Here is an 18,173-nt window from a genome sequence, read left to right as displayed (position 1 = left end):
TTTGAAAAGCTATACATATCAAATTATAGAATGTCACTCCTATACTGCCCTAGACAAAAACAGAGTAAACTTGTAACCCTTTCACCTTCAATATTAAAATTATATTAAAGAAAATCTACCATTTGCTTTTATGCATTACGAACCAAACATACCATGAGAATGCTGTAGCTACACTGATGCAGAAACATATCTTGTTTAACCCCTTACCAACACGCGCCGTACTCTCCATAGCCGGTAAGTATTTACTGCATATTGCAGCAAGGCTTACTAGTAACACCCGCAATCGGTGCTAGCGACGATCGCGGGTGTTTTCGAGTCGATCGCCGCCGTGTAGCATCAGTGTAGCTACAGCATTCTCAAGGTTTGTTTGGTTCAAAGTGCATAAAATAACAAATTATAGATTTCCTTTCAATTTGAATAACATGTCAAAAACGGTGGTTGGAGGTTTCCTACATTACTGTGGAGCTATCTGCAACATCCCCCACCAGGGCCTAGCCTTTTCTCGGGGCCTGGAGTCAGCCTGGGCCCGCAGTACCTGAGTGGCTGGCGGTTGCGGCCTAGGCACGCTAGTGTCACGGTGCTTGGTATGGGGAACCGGAGGGCTGTTCTACAGCCTGGCAGGTCTCCAGCAGGGTGGTGTTGGCAAGAAATGATGAGGGAGAGGCTGCTATAGCGGATCTCCCTGGGGCAACCCTTTGGTGTCTAGAGTATGGGTCTCTGTGTGGTGGACAGGGTGCCCGTGATGGTGACAGCCGTAGTAGCAGGGACCAGACGGAGGCAGACATTGAACAAAAATAACTTACAGTTCTTTTTTGGAACCGACAGGGACCGCAGCAACGTGCCTTAACAGAATGGTAGATTGCTGAGATGCAGTTGGAGGGAGCCACAGGATGTAGATAATCAGCCTGGATGCAAGGGCAGGCTGGGAGATAGCTGTGTCCTAGAAGGATGCTTCAGCTTGTCCTGGGTTGCTTCAGATATCACCCTTGAAGGTAGGATGATATCCCTTTCCTAACTAACTGTCTCACTACAGTCTTCAGCAGGGAGCTGGGCTCACCTGCTCTGGTCTGATGTGCTAGCTGCACTGACTCCTCAGAGTCTCTAATCTGAGAGAGTGAACTCTCTCCTCACACTGCACTCTCTTCTGAGAGAAAACTGACTGGAACTCACTGGCTTCATTCCAGTCTTCTTCTCCTTCTAGAAGTTTTCCTGACCAGGGGTTTTGTCACTCCCACTGGTCAGGTGGTGGCTACTCCTCCAATTACCTCTCAGCTCACAGACATTAGGATAACACATGTGATTGGACGACACATCTTACATCACATCAAAGAATTAACTCCTGCCTTACCAGGCAGGATCTACCACTGCAATGTTCCCCTGTGTCCTATAAGGACTATGTAGTGTGATGTAGTGACATGCTGTGGGGCTGATCAGACCCTACACAGGCTGCAAGCTACATGGTGGGACGTATTCGCAAACACAGCTCTGCCTTGCATCGGCGAGGGTGTTGCATATCCCCGGGGCAATTGAAAGAGCCGCCCTCGGCTCGACTACGGACTGATTGGGGCACAGAGGTAGATAGGAGCACTTCTGTGAAGTGCAGGCTACATGATCTGTAGGGACAAACCGCCCATGGTCCTGGAGACAGGCACCTGGGTTGGTGTCGGACTAAGACCAGGACATGTAAATGCGAAGTATGACAGTTGGTCGCTAACGCCATTAAACCAAACTGTACAGTAGGAAAGGTGTGGTGTCATGTACTGTAATCCACTCCTTGCACCAGGGCCTGTATATTTGTTATATAAACACTTCTTCCCTAGCGACAAATATATAGTGTGTATATGCATTACATTGGCATATGTGACACAATGAGACATTATACAAATGTATAAGTACCTGCCGACTGACATTCTTACCCTTGTATGAGTGGCCTCCAGGTGCTAACTCGGTAACACCCCTGGTCCCCTAGGGACCCGCAGTTTACGGATTACCCCCACTTACGAAGCTTCAGTTTGAGGCATAAGATAGCGGTCAGGGTTTACATATAAACGGTCCGACACAGCCACACTACAATCTGAAAAGCCTATAAAAGGTTAGTGCAAACTACTGACATAAATTGACAGCTTGCAAACATGTTGGTAATCTCACATTGGCTTAGGAGCTCAATGGGTACACATCTTGAACGTTACAAACGTTACATAGGTAGGCTACTCAGGGTAGCAGGATAAAATGTCTCTTTACCTGAAAAGGAAAAGGCATAGTAGTGCATGCAGAATGTCCGTACCTAAAAAGGAAGGCATTAAGTGCGATATAATAAGTCAATAGCAACTTTTCTTTGGAGTATCTGGCAAAAGTCTCACAGAAGGTCTTCAATAGCAAAGTCCATCTTCTCGGTACAGCCCTTGATGTGGGGAAAAGTGCAATAAAGGAGCAATATGTAGAGGGACAGAGTCCCTTGTAGGAATCTCTGCTGTGGCAGAGGAAGGGTGCTATCATAGCACATGACAGTGGGTAGTTCAAGGTATGTCTCTTGACTGAGATAAGTACGTAGGGGAAGAGTCTCAGGACAGTTTCTGGCTCTTGTGGAATAGGGGCACTCAGCCCAAATGGGATTAGCAGAAATAAATATACATATGTACAATAAGCACAGTACCTGAAGAGGGCTACAGCCCATCAGGGGTTAATTAGATGCATCGCTGGTTTCAGCAGGGACAGGATCCGGAATCAGCAGGGAATCCTGTGTATCCTCAGCGGAAGTAGGAGCCGGCTGGGGACACCCGGTGGCAGTTGCAGGTACTGCAGGCTCAGCAGCATTCTCCTGACATTCAGGGGGAGGGGCGCTGTTGCCCGGGGTGTCGGCTGTTCCAGCCGGGGGCTCAACAGAGCCAGGGACCAAGGAGGGGTCCAGAAATAAACAAATGGGAACCTGCGGCAGTGCCACGGCTCCTTCCGACTCCAATTCTTCTGGGGCCAGGTCGTCACCCCACTGGTAGCGGGCAGGTGGAGATGGAGGTCTAGTTGGAGCCTCTGGATAAGGCTCACCAACCGGGATATCTTCCCCCACGGAGGAACCGCGGGATCCGGCAGCGCTCCCTGCAGGGGAGACAGTGGGGGTGGCTCCCTGAATCATGCCCGGCCCGTGGATGACAATGGGGCCTGTACTCACGATGACCGTGGATGGGGCATTTACATGGGTCACCGCCTGGGGACTCACCGTCGAGGATGAAGATGAGTTCGGAGACTCCGGCCACTCGTCGTCCTCATAGAGCTCATCGCAAGATGGGTAGCGGTCCTCATCAGGGTCCGGGATCCGGATCACGCCAGCCGCCCATGGCCCTCGGGGTCCGTCCTGAAGGGAAAATTCAATGTATTCTCCCGGCTTCAGGTTATGGAGCTTCTCCGGCAAATCGGGCCTTTTGACGGACCGGCGGGGAATAAATACCTCCCGTCCAGTGTAGTCCTGGGTGACGAAGCCATAACCCCTCTGACGGTCGAAGTATCGGACCATGCCGGTGGTTCGGTTCTGTTTTACCCAGGCGCCTTCTCTGGATCGACCAGCCATGTAGCGTTGGGCCTCCTTCTCTCGGCGTCGCTGTTCCGAGACAGCGTCTCGGAGTTGCCGGCGGAGGGCCTCACCTCGCCCATGAGGTTGCGGAGGTGCCGGAGTAGGTCTCTCCGGTGCAGGCTCTGGTCTCACAGATGGTCGGGCAGGTGCCGGAACTGGAGCAGGAGCAGCCGGAGGGTCAGGAACCACAACAGCAGGTATGGCAAGCTGGTCGGCAGTAGCAGTAGACCTCGGTGCAGGTTGCACAGCAGCAGTAGGCCCAGGCGCTGGCTCGACAGGAGTCGGGGCCTCCCCACGTGGCGCCTCCACGTGGGCCCGCGGTACCAGCATGGTAGCCGGGAGAGGCACTAGGAGGTGCTTGGCGCTCCATCACCGACTGGAAGTACGTCCTCCTGACGAAGGCTCGGGTCAGTCCACGATGCAGCCGGTGCCCAGTGAAGGGCCTCCGCACCGGCTGGGTAGAGACCACAATCATGGTCTCAAGAGCTTCTAGGAACTCCGGTTGTTCCACGGAGGGGAATGGCCGAGGACCCCACATGGTGTTGACACATGGTGTCCACACTCGGTCTGGCGTTTCGTTGAGGCGGGGCAGGAAGTCCGCTTCGTGCCAGAGGGAGGAGTGCAAGTCTTTCCCGCCAAGAGCTATGAAGGGCGCTATTTTTTCCTGTGCCACAGGAGGCGGGGTTCGCGCCATTCGCGCGTGGGTGGAGCTTGGTGATGCCTTTGGGTTTTCCCGCCAGTGAAGGTTTTGGCGGGCTGGAATTACTTGCTGCGCCACAGTTTCGTGAGGTAAAATGCTTCAGGCACGGCACCGCCGGATGTAGCAGAGCTGACAAAGTTCTTTGCAGGGTTTAACCTCTTGAGTGCTGGAGCAATGCTCGACAGCACGTGGCAGCAGTAATACAGTTCAATGCAAAAATATAACACAAAGTCACTTGGGCCTATACCCGAATGGCAGCAGGGTTAGGCAGCACAGTCTTTGTAGTAAAGTACAGTCTATAGTGCCAGAATAAGGCACAGAAGTATAAATCCTGTTCGTGACGCCACTTGCAACATCCCCCACCGGGGCCTAGCCTTTTCTCTCGGGGCCTGGAGTCAGCCTGGGCCCGCAGTACCTGAGTGGCTGGCGGTTGAGGCCTAGGCACGCTAGTGTCACGGTGCTTGGTATGGGGAACCGGAGGGCTGTCCTACAGCCTGGCAGGTCTCCAGCAGGGTGGTGTTGGCAAGAAATGATGAGGGAGAGGCTGCTATAGCGGATCTCCCTGGGGCAACCCTTTGGTGTCTAGAGTATGGGTCTCTGTGTGGTGGACAGGGTGCCCGTGATGGTGACAGCCGTAGTAGCAGGGACCAGACGGAGGCAGACGTTGAACAAAAACAACTTACAGTTCTTTATTGGAACCGACAGGGACCGCAGCAACGTGCCTTAACAGAATGGTAGATTGCTGAGATGCAGTTGGAGGGAGCCACAGGATGTAGATAATCAGCCTGGATACAAGGGCAGGCTGGGAGATAGCTGTGTCCTAGAAGGATGCTTCAGCTTGTCCTGGGTTGCTTCAGATATCACCCTTGAAGGTAGGATGATATCCCTTTCCTAACTAACTGTCTCACTACAGTCTTCAGCAGGGAGCTGGGCTCACCTGCTCTGGTCTGATGTGCTAGCTGCACTGACTCCTCAGAGTCTTTAATCTGAGAGAGTGAACTCTCTCCTCACACTGCACTCTCTTCTGAGAGAGAACTGACTGGAACTCACTGGCTTCATTCCAGTCTTCTTCTCCTTCTAGAAGTTTTCCTGACCAGGGGTTTTGTCACTCCCACTGGTCAGGTGGTGGCTACTCCTCCAATTACCTCTCAGCTCACAGACATTAGGATAACACATGTGATTGGATGACACATCTTACATCACATCAAAGAATTAACTCCTGCCTTACCAGGCAGGATCTACCACTGCAATGTTCCCCTGTGTCCTATAAGGACTATGTAGTGTGATGTAGTGACATGCTGTGGGGCTGATCAGACCCTACACAGGCTGCAAGCTACATGGTGGGACGTATTCGCAAGAACAGCTCTGCCTTGCATCGGCAAGGGTGTTGCATATCCATATGGTGTTGGCGTGGGTGTTTATCTAGCAGAGAAGGTATAGGATACCAAATTCTACTTTAAATTGGAGCAGGTACCCAGGGATTGGAGGCTACAGCATACCTCAACAGTGATTGAATTCTATCTGCCATGATAGATTACTTGTAATAAGGTACATGCATACACAGTCAGACTGCTGCTTGTAATGAACCTGTGATCTGCACTTCCCATATTTAGAAGAGACAGAGATCTTGTAATTACATCTGCTTTCTCTTCTGTGAATTAACATATATTAGCTCAATGTGAGAGAGGGACTTAAACAAGAGCAATTGTAGTCCAGTTGCTCATGAATGGGTCTTGACGTGGGGTGACTGGGGGTCATTCTTTCATTATTTACATACATTTTTAAATTGTATATACCCTTCTTAGTATTCAAGCAGAATATGTCAAGTAAAATTTTTGTCCAGCTAAGCAAATATAGTTCACATGAAGGGTAAAAAATAGGATATGAACATCTTACTAGTACATCAAACATGCAAGTGGGTAGAAGCGGGTTATGCATCACTGATAGCAAGCTTATTCCATATCTCTGATTTAGAGGATCCCCAGTCCACGACTCTGCTGTCATATGCTGACCTTAAGGGCTCATTAAGGCGGGAGTTTTATTACATCAGTTTTTTTGCACGTAGCATACTGACCCATTTCTTTGGGTCTGTTTGTATATCATTTTTTTCACTGATGTGTAATCTGCAGCATGCACAATTTTTTTTCTCACATGCAGATCATGGACATCCATAGAAGTCAATGGATCCGCAATAAAACCAGACGTCACACGGATTGCATCCATATACATTCTGTTTTTTCTCAAATGCTGCTAGGCAACTAGCTGGGCTGGGCGAAAAAAATACAATCGAAAAACCATTGTTTTTTTTTTTTGAGGTTGTAAAGAAAACCGATGACATACCGAGTAAAAAAATGGATATGGATACAAAACGGACTAAACACGGACATCACACCTCGGCATTATCTGTGCGTGCGCAGCAGACAAGCTGTCTGAATGAGCCTGCAGCTATGCAAATTGACTTCATTCTTTATCATTGCCTCCATTTTCTGCACGTGTTAGGTGTCGCTTTTTACCATTATTATTGCAGTGCAAAAGAAAAAGGACTGACTGACGTTCACCAGGATCCTCCGCATGTGACCTTCACACTTTGGAAAGCCGCGCACAGGAAATGACAGAAGTGTCCCAGTGCAGACAAGCGATGATGTCATTGTCCTGCTGGGGCTGGGACACTTCTGCCATGTGCGCTGCTGTGTACAGTAGCATTGCGGGGAGTGTATCACTCTCTGTGCTGCAAGAGCTTTCAACTGCAGACACAGATACAGTTGAAAGTGCACAGAGGGTCTGGGAGCTATTGGGCCCCCTCCTCCCACGTCACTACAGCCTGCTGCTCGATTAGTAAAAGACTGGCATCGGGGCCCGTGTCAGTTACAGTTTAGTGTAAGAACATATGACTGTGCACTGCAGTCTGTGTGAGCGCAGCGCACGGGGCAGAAACTCTTACACTTACACTGAGCTGTAACAGCAGCAGGCCCTCCCGACTTTGGGGTCTGGTCGCTGTCACTACACCCCTGTATACTGTATATATTGCTAAGGTGGAAGAAAAAGCCTAGCCAAAAATTCCATACATCTGCCCCACACTTCTCAACAGAGTTGTATAACAAGACATATAGAAGTCCCCATATGCCACAGAAATTGCTCTAGTATTGCGTAGGAGAAACCCACCCAACCAAGTATTTCAGTTTGCAAAGCCTAAGAAAACCAAAAGCAGGCTCTTGTATAAGGGTGGAGGTGTCTTCAAACACAGTCCCAGATTCTGAGGCAGTTTTTAGTCATTTTTATAGTAATATTTGACATTACATGAACCTTAGTAATTGGTTGGATATGTAAGAGCCTGCTTGGAAGATGAGCAGCTCAACTGATACTATCCTGATCCCCATGCAAGAGAACCAGACCATAATAGGGCACTATGTATTCTCTAAGCAACAGGCATAAACTTCAATAATAGGGTCAACAGAAGGAAAAACGTCTCAACCGGCACATAGTAGAAGTGAACGGAGCAGGTGGTCCAGGGGCTAGTAGTTAAGGGAACATAAACCTACAGGGGCATACTTGGCAACTGGCCCATATTGAGCAGGACAATACCGGATTCTTGGGAGTATCTTGGGTATCTGGAGAACCTGGACCTGGAGTTCTACTTTATCTCCATTGTGAAGACAGAGTTGCAGTGAAAACAGAGGAGAGGGTTGCTCTGAGGTAACAAGAATGGGAAGTGATGTTTTAGTTTTTTCTCATGGGGGTATTTTCATTCTGGGCCAAATGAAAAGGGGACATGCAGGTGGTATAATACTTTGTGAGCATATTAGAAGCTTGGTTATGGGGCTGGTAAAGGTCAGGTCTTGTGAACTGAAAATGTTTCACTCTTCCACCATCCCAAATGTTGGGAGGTATGTGGAGGTAAGTGTATCACCAGGTTTTCCCTGGTACATGGTTAAATGCACAGCATTAGGAACAGAAACTTATGGAAACTGATCCATATGCTAGTCATACCCCATGGAAATATGATGCAAGGATTCTCTGCCCGCAGGCCGAACATCTGCGCCGACATTGTAACTGATGTTTGGTCGGCTTGGACTCCTTGGCTCATGTATTGCTGTGCTTATGCAACACCCCGGCCAAAGCATAGGCAAGGTGGTTGTTGCGAATAGTGCACTAGTGCAAGGTCCTGGCAGGGCAATTGTTATAGCTTCAGTATAACCCTCAGATGCTCTACATGACCAGTAGACGTGGAGGAAATTCCCTTCTTTCTCTCCACCTCATAGTGCAAGCTATCGAGGATTTGTGGGTCAAAATGGAGACATACTTCAGATGTCCCATAGATAAATTATGGGTCCACCTGGAACACAACTTATCTGAGATACCTCTTACTAATTTTCCATGTCTGTCTGTCCCTTATTATAAGTCCTCCAGATTTCATACTCAGCCTGACCACAAGTTTTCTTGACAGACGGACTACCTCTTACCTCTGACTTTTTATAGTGCCTCTATGTGCCCCTCGGGTCTGTCAAGGGTGCTCCTGCAACGCACGTCCTCGATCCAGCACTGGCTCTGGCGGTCCGGCAGGGGACACAGGAAGGAGCTGGATATTAACAACAGAATTGGTGGCCAGTCAGAGCCAATTATCGGCGCACTGGCCCCTTAAATATCTGGAGATTTGAGGGCCAGTTCGCCAATAATTGGCTCTGAATGGCCACCAATTCTGTTAAGTATCCAGCTCCTTCCTGTATCCCCTGATGGATCTTTGTGCCTCGCAGCCTTAGAGAAAGCTTTGTCTGATGCCTTGTGCTTGTATTCTGTATTCCCGTTGTGACCCCAGTTCCGTTATTGACTTGTGACCCTGTGCTTCCTTCCACTACGTCCCTGACTCCGATCCTGTGCTGCCTCTCCAGACCTCCTACCTGTCCCCGGCCACGATCTTGACTTTTGACTTTGCACTATGCCTTGGCTGCCGTCGCTGACAAAGTAGCGCCTGTTAAGTGACCTGGTGGTACCACGCTGCAGCAAGTCCAACCCGCTTTGCGGTGGGCTCTGGTGAAAACCAGATGCCACTTAGACTCCACTCCCAGGTGTTGGCTTACGTCCGCGGTGGTCCAGTGGGTCCACTACCCCTGGTGCCTGACAGTAAGATGTGGCCATGGATCATGCCAAGGTCCCGCTACTTGACCTGGCTGATCTTACCACCATTGTTGTCCAGCAGTCCCATCAGATTGCCGCACAAGGTCAGCAACTTGGACAAATAACCTCTATATTGCAGCAATTGATGGCTACTCAGCAGCAGTATCAAGTTTCTGCAGCTCCTCCTGCTACTCCGGTTCATCCACCATCTGCAGAACCCAAGCTGAGACTCTCCATGCCATCTAAATATGATAGGGTCCCCAAGTTGTGCAGGGGCTTTATCACTCAGTGCTCCCTGCACATCAAACTTATGCCAACAGAGTTCATCACGAAATGATCCAAAGTAGCCCTGGCATGGTCTACTCCCCTCTGGGATAGAATAGACCCGGTCACAGCTAATATGACCTCCTTCTTTGCTGAGTTCCGGTTTATCTTTAGAGACCTGCACGGGCATCTTCTGCTGAGAACGCACTGCTGAAAGAGGGCTGACAGATAAGGAATAATGAATCCTTCATAGTCTCATATGGGGTATATGTACATATATTTAAACAATAACCGTAATTATATATAATAAAATATACAGTAAAAATATAATAATAAATAATAACAATTAAACTTGTGAAATGCTTCCACTGTTATATTATTTTTTTCCATCACATATACAACAGCCGTAACATATAAATTCTATTTTTTGCATAAAGTCAAATAATTTGCATTTATGATTACATGTAGAATACCTGCACTGCATTTCTCTAGAAAAAAGGCAAAAATTTTAAAAACACTCATTTTAATTAACTGATAAACTATTAATCATACTTTTGCAATGTTAGGTGACACATTATTCATTCAGATGGGATGACGGTGAACTTCCACTAATCACATCTGATTTGCCCACATAGACTTGATTGAAATACATATACAGAGAGAAAAGCGTCGGCTTTGTCGCTAATCTTCAGAGTCTGCTGCTGAGTTAATAAGGGCAATTTTTTTTCCCCTTAAATGAGACCACCATTCCTTAATCTGCATATCAAAATCAAGAGGAAGGTAATTGCAAAACACATATTCCTGAAATCTAATCACTATACAACTTTAGGGTATTTTATTGAAGCATGTGAAATTATGGACAGAATATTAATGACTGGAGCTAATCAAACCCAATTAGTGATTTCTAACAATAGTCACATAAATATACAAGTCAGGTATCCAAACACTTTATGAAGGCTTTAACCCTATAAAAGCTTGCGCAGGTCTTAAAACAAAACATATGGCACAGAAATGATAAGTTTTGTCCTTCCAGTTTGTAGACAGGTGTGATCTTTTTTAGAAATGGTGTCAACCAGCTCAATCTATGTCTCATGCATGCAGGTATAATACCCCTGTGTGTTGCGGGACGCTGTTATATGCTTTTTTATACAGGGGCTGCCTTTCAAGGCAACAAAAAAAGGCATTGTTTTCCTTGTCATCCTGGAAACTTATTTACATATTTCCCAGAATCCCCTAGTGGAGGATCAATGGATATAGGTCACCACACATCTGCAAAGCAGCCTTAATTGGCAGTCTACGTAAGGAGAGCTTTTACTTCCTGACCCTAATACAGAGACGTCATACGGCAGCACATGGTCCACCATATAAGAGGCAAAGTAACAATAGGACAGTTTGGTGTCATAGAGGGCATAGCGATGTCACATTTTTCCATTTTAATGTCAGACTTTTCTGATGTCACAATGGAGCATTGTGATGTCATAATGGGCCATTGTGATGTCATAACCCTTCCCTTCTTTGGCGACTGAGTGCCCAAACTCCAAACCCAAATCCCCTTCATTTATTGCAAGAAGCCAACCAAAATTAGAGCAGTATCTTATCGCTCCCTGTTCTTCAACAATGTTCAATCTTACTGGCCTCCGGAGGACACCAACACAGTAGAAAGAAACAGGGGGGGGGGGGATTTTTCAACATTGTAGCTTCTTTCCAGTGTCCCTCTGTACACAGAAAATCATGGGGCCAGTAGGAAGTCCTACACAGTCTACACATTCTCCCTCTTCTTACAGTCCCAAGTAGCCAAGTAAGTCACTTTAAAATATCACTGAAAACATAATCTTTTAAGTTGCCTGGAACTACAGGAGTGCTATCTGGTCTGCTGGGGGTGAGGGTGGCCTGGGTGCCCACAGAAAGAGCTCGGAGTGCCGCCTCTGGCGGTTCGCCACCATTGCACTATGACAACAGATCCCTATGTACAAGAATATAACTACTATAATACTGCCTCCTATGTACAAGAATATAACTACTATAATACTGCCCCCTATGTACAAGAATATAATTACTATAATACTGCCCCCTATGTACAAGAATATAATTACTATAATAGTGCTCCATATGTACAAGAATATAACTACTATAGTACTATACCTTTATACAATAAAAGAACCACTATAATACTGCCCCTATGTATAAGAATATAACTACAATAATACTGTCCCCTATGTATAAGAATATAACTACAATAATACTGTCCCCTATGTACAAGAATATAACTACTATAATGCTGCCCCTATGTATAAGAATATAACTACAATAATACTGTCCCCTATGTACAAGAATATAACTACTATAATGCTGCCCCATATGTACAAGAATATAACTACCATAATACTGCCTCCTATGTACAAGAATATAACTACTATAAATCTGTCCCCTATGTACAAGAATATAATTACTATAATACTGCTCCCTATGTACAAGAATATAACTACTATAGTAATATACCTTTATACAATAAAAGAACTTCTATAATACTGCCCCTATGTATAAGAATATAACTACAATAATACTGTCCCCTATGTAAAAGAATATAACTACTATATTACTGTCCCCTATGTACAAGAATATAACTACTATAATACTGCTCCCTATGCACAAAAATATAACTACTATAATGCTGCCCATATATACAAGAATATAACTACCATAATACTGCCTCCTATGTACAAGAATGTAACTACTATAAATCTGTCCCCTATGTGCAATAATATAATTACTATAATACTGCTCCCTATGTAGAAGAATATAACTACTATAATGCTGCCCCATATGTACAAGAATATAACTACCATAATACTGCCTCCTATGTACAAGAATATAACTACTATAATACTGCCCCCTTTGTACAAGAATATAACTACTATAAATCTGTCCCCTATGTGCAAGAATATGATTACTATAATACTGCTCCCTATGTACAAGAATATAACTACTATAGTACTATACCTTTATACAATAAAAGAACCACTATAATACTGCCCCTATGTATAAGAATATAACTACAATAATACTGTCCCCTATGTACAAGAATATAACTACTATAATGCTGCCCCATATGTACAAGAATATAACTACCATAATACTGCCTCCTATGTACAAGAATATAACTACTATAAATCTGTCCCCTATGTACAAGAATATAATTACTATAATACTGCTCCCTATGTACAAGAATATAACTACTATAGTAATATACCTTTATACAATAAAATAACTTCTATAATACTGCCCCTATGTATAAGAATATAACTACAATAATACTGTCCCCTATGTAAAAGAATATAACTACTATATTACTGTCCCCTATGTACAAGAATATAACTACTATAATACTGCTCCCTATGCACAAGAATATAACTACCATAATGCTGCCCATATGTACAAGAATATAACTACCATAATACTGCCTCCTATGTACAAGAATATAACTACTATAATACTGCCCCTATGTACAAGAATATAACTACTATAATACTGCCCCTATGTATAAGAATACAACTAAAATAATACTGTCCCCTATGTAAAAGAATATAACTACTATATTACTGTCCCCTATGTACAAGAATATAACTACTATAATACTGCTCCCTATGCACAAGAATATAACTACTATAATGCTGCCCATATATACAAGAATATAACTACCATAATACTGCCTCCTATGTAGAAGAATGTAACTACTATAAATCTGTCCCCTATGTGCAAGAATATAATTACTATAATACTGCTCCCTATGTAGAAGAATATAACTACTATAATGCTGCCCCATATGTACAAGAATATAACTACCATAATACTGCCTCCTATGTACAAGAATATAACTACTATAATACTGCCCCCTGTGTACAAGAATATAACTACTATAAATCTGTCCCCTATGTGCAAGAATATGATTACTATAATACTGTCCCCTATGTACAAAAATATAACTAGTATAATACTGCCCCCCTATGTACAAGAATATAACTATAATAATACTGCCCCATATATACAAGAATATAACTACTATAATGAATATGAATAAGGACCATAATATGGCAGTCCGAAACGCGTCATCTCAGCTTTAGCGTGTTTGTACAAACATATTTTACTGTACCATGTCTTTACTACTTTTTTTTTTCTATTTTTTAAAATTTTTTAAATAAACATTTAAAATTTTACTGCTGGTGCCGAAAGATTCTTTTCTACCTTCATAACTACTATAATATTGCCTCCTATGTACAAGAATATAACTACTATAATACTGCCCCATATATACAAGAATATAATTACTATAATACTGCTCCCTATGTACAGGAATATAACTACTATAATACTGCCCCCTATGTACAAGAATATAACTACTATAATACTGCCCCCTATGTACAGGAATATAACTACTATAATACTGCCCCCTATGTACAAGAATATAACTACTATAATACTGCCCCCTATGTACAAGAATATAACTACTATAATACTGCCCCCTATGTACAAGTATATAACTACTATAATACTTCCCCATATATACAAGAGTATAACTACTATATTGCTACCTACCATATCCAAGAATGCAACCACTATAATACTGCACTTTTGTACAAGACAGCTACAGCTACAGTATTAAGGGCCAGGGATGATGTCTAGTAATTATTACATTGTGACCATGGTGTTACCCAAAAAAACAAGAGATGGGTAGGGTGACTATTGTTATTTATGCAAGGTGCGAAGTGTCGTCTAATACATTTATTTTCAATGTATGTGTCATATCATGTAGGTCATGTTCTTATGCATATCGTATGTATTTTAACAAATGCAACATCTTTTACCCTTTGGGGACAATATATTATTTTTATTATTACTATAATACTGCTCCATTGTACCTCTATGTTGTCCCAAAGGAGAAGACTGTACATCTTTAATGTTATCTGTTTTTGGACAAGTCAATTACTGGACTTCACTTGGTAGAATCTGCAAATTACGTAAAAGAAATCTGTACTGAAGCAGAAGCATAGGAGACAGTATTCAGCATCAACGATATTTATAGTAAAAGCTTTAGCGCAGTGAAGAAGGAATAGAAATGGCTTCTTTACATTTTGGCTCCCACTAGATGGAACATATGGAGCAACAGAGAAAGATTTACAGCTTTTTTTCCACAGTCATAAATGACATTACAAATCACAATCTCTGTTCAGTAATGCAGTGAACTTTGGGAATATGCACAGGAGCTGGTGTAGGTAGTGGCTGAGCCTATGAGCGCACAACATCTGTTCCATGGGTCACATAAGTCTAAATGTCAGTGTCACAAAGAAACAAATGTGTGTTTGACCTCTGGCTGAGTCAAAGGTCTGTCCTGTCAAATTGGAGTTTTCTTCAAGTTGATGTTTAGTGTAAAATGTGAGCTGCTGGTACATTATGGGACTTTTGCACATTTCTTGTCATGTTAAGTTTTTTTTGTGCCTGACCCTCAGTTCAGTAAAATTTATTTAGGATCATTTAGAAATGCTCTTTATTAAAGTCTTACCGTATATTTTCTGACACTGTCCCTAATGTCTTGCTGTCCATGATGGTGAGAAGTATGTCCCTCATGTCGACTCTTTCTGTCCTTTAGATGCAGATAGAGTTGGCTGTAATAGTGAAGCAGAGAGCGCAACAATAATATTAGCTGCAATAGAAATGAGGAGTATTAACCCCTTAAGGACACAGGTTTTTTTTCGCTCATTTCTCGCTCTCCACCATCAAAAATCCCAAACTTTTTCATTTTTACGTGTACAGAGCTGTGTGAGGGCTTATTTTGTGCCTAACAAATTTTACTTTCCCGTGATGTTATTTATTTTAACGTTCCGTGTACTAGGAAGCTGGAAAAAAATTCTGAATGTGGAAAAATTAAAAACATGCGGCACGTTCTTGTGGGCTCAGTTTTTACGACTTTAACTCTGCGCTCCAAATAACCCTCTACTTTATTCTTTGGTTCGGTGCGATCGCGGTGATACCAAATTTATACAGGTTTTATTGCGTTTTAATACATTTTCAAAAATTAAACAAATGTGTACAAAAAAGAAAAAAATTTTGCCATCTTCTGACACTAATAACTTTTTCATACTTTAGTGTACGGCGCTGGAGGAGGTGTAATTTTTTGCTACCATTTTGAGGTCTGTGTGACATTTTGACCGCTTTTTATTCCATTTTTTATGTGATATAAAATGGTGTAAAAGTCGCATTTCGGACATTTGGGCTGGAGAGGTCACCGCCGGTTATAACCGTTTTTATATTGTGACACCTAATGTGTTTGTGATTTTTACTGGGGAGGGGGAAATTATATGTAAGCGAGCTACAGTAAATGGGACATTATAAGTAGGGGTTTCAGTAAAGGGGGCATTATAAATATGGAGCTACAAAAAAAGGGTATTAGGGTATTATAAGTTGGTAGGTCACATTATAGGATATTGAAAGGGGGCCTACAGGGAGAAACTATACAGAGTCTGGGGGCACAGAAATAATATTATAATATTCATAATAATAATAATTATTATTCACAATAATATTCAGTCAGGGGGGCCATTTGGGGGGTTATTATATTTTGATGGCACAATAAGGGGAGGGGAAAGGGTCTGGCAAAGAGCGGAGATTAAAGCCAATGTGTGACCTGGAATGTCAGGTTAGTTTTTTATAAAAAAAAATGTAATAAAACTTTATTTCACATTACCTGGCTCCCTGCCAGCAGAATGTCGTGAGTCTCGGGTGGAGCGGGCAGCTGTAGCAGCATGTTTAGCTGTGTCTCCTTGTGCATTCTGCCACTTCACAACACTCACCCAGCTCCTTCCACACATTCTGTCATGTCCAATGAGCATGCAGGGGAGGAAGGGGGATGGTGTAGAATAGAGGAAGAATGCATAATGAGACTGAGACACGGGCACACAGGCTGCTGCAGCTGCCACGTCCCCATTGCTCCAGAACTCACCAAATGATTCTGGCAGGGAGCCAGGTAATGAAAAATCAAGTATTTATTAAGTACTGAAATTAGTTGGAATGCTGACAGAAGCATTTTAATGTCAGCATAGAATAGGCATATTTGGAAAAATATGTTTAAGTGCTGTAAATTTTTTCTCTGAAAGTTCATAGGTAGGCCAATGTCAACCTGCAGGATATTACATAGAAGCAAAGTGTTTAATCTTTCTAATTTGTACAGTATTTTCTACCTGTACCCCTCCAAAGTAACAGCCCAGTAAAAGCTGCTGTACAACAATGTGGCTCATTTACTTACCCGGTCCTGTCGCGATCCCGCGGTGCGTTAACCAACGTGGATTCAGGTTCTGCCGGGATTCACTAAGGTCCGTGTGCCCGATATCCGGCAGGTGTCCCTGCTGCACCGAGGTCCGCCGGAGGTCGCCTGCTTCGTCCCAGTGCATGTAAGTGCTGATCTTGCGACACATTTCGTTTTTTAAATTGTGCGGATTTTCCGAATCCGTTGGGTTGTCCGACGGCCGCGCCCCACGATTTCTGTCGCGTGAAAGCCGGCGCGATTGCGGCAAAATCTGATCGTATGCGCCAAAATCCTGGCGGAATTCGGTGCAAAACACAAAAATTCGGGAAACCCAGCGAAAGTGCGGCCGCGGAGCCCTTAGTAAATGAGCCCCAATGTCTCAGTAATCCTCCTGTATGTCATATTTTTGAGGATGCAGTCCTGTGTTTTTTATTCCTTTGACATGCTTTTAAGTCTAAGGCCCCTTCTCCACTGGCGTTTTTCACGCGCGAGTTCTGCGCGTGCATTTGACGCTCAGAACTCGCATTGCACTCTGTCCCATTGTATTCAATGGGTCTTTCTCCATTAGCGTTGTTTTTGACGCGCGTGCTTGCGTTCGTTTGCACGCGCGTCAAAATCGCAGCATGCTCTATTTTTGCGAGTCACGCGCAATTTTCACGCCCCATTCAAGTCTATGGAGATGCATCAAGAACGCATTGCACTCGCAATCATTGCAAGTGCAATGCGAGTGCAATGCGTTTTAAACGTAAGGGTTGCTAGGTGACCAGAATAACATTATTTCCCCTGCTCGCGAACGAGCATTTAATTAAAAAAACACAATGAAGAACAGTGAAGAATAGAATAAAAACAGTGAACACAGTGAACACAGGATCATTTAAGATAAAAACACAGTGCAGAACACAGTGCAGAATAGATTACAGATGTTCGCCACATCTGCTTACTTGTCGGGAGATACGCGCGGAACGGCGCGAACAAAATAGCATGTGAAGAACAATATATATGTGTGAAGAACACATTGCAGATGTATTTAAACATCTGCAATGTGTTCTTCACACACATATATATTGTTCTTCACATGCTATTTTGTTCGCGCCGTTCCGCGCGTATCTCCCGACAAGTAAGCAGATGTGCCGAACATCTGTAATCTATTCTGCACTGTGTTCTGCACTGTGTTTTTATCTTAAATGATCCTGTGTTCACTGTGTTCACTGTGTACAATGATTTTATTCTATTCT

The 18,173-nt window shown here is 43.9% G+C and overlaps 1 long non-coding RNA gene across 1 annotated transcript in view; it reads right to left on the bottom strand.

Annotated features, from left to right (window-relative positions):
- LOC140070549 (uncharacterized) overlaps window positions 1-18,173 on the bottom strand; it is a 94,727-nt gene that overhangs the window by 64,668 nt on the left and 11,886 nt on the right. Inside the window, exon 2 of the long non-coding RNA XR_011848946.1 lies at window positions 15,199-15,301. This is a non-coding gene — a long non-coding RNA (uncharacterized lncRNA). The remainder of the gene's footprint in view (window positions 1-15,198; window positions 15,302-18,173) is intronic.

Source organism: Engystomops pustulosus, chromosome 7 (genome assembly GCF_040894005.1).
Source record: "Engystomops pustulosus chromosome 7, aEngPut4.maternal, whole genome shotgun sequence".
Classification (NCBI taxonomy): domain Eukaryota; kingdom Metazoa; phylum Chordata; class Amphibia; order Anura; family Leptodactylidae; genus Engystomops; species Engystomops pustulosus.
This window is presented reverse-complemented; position numbering and strand designations above follow the sequence as displayed.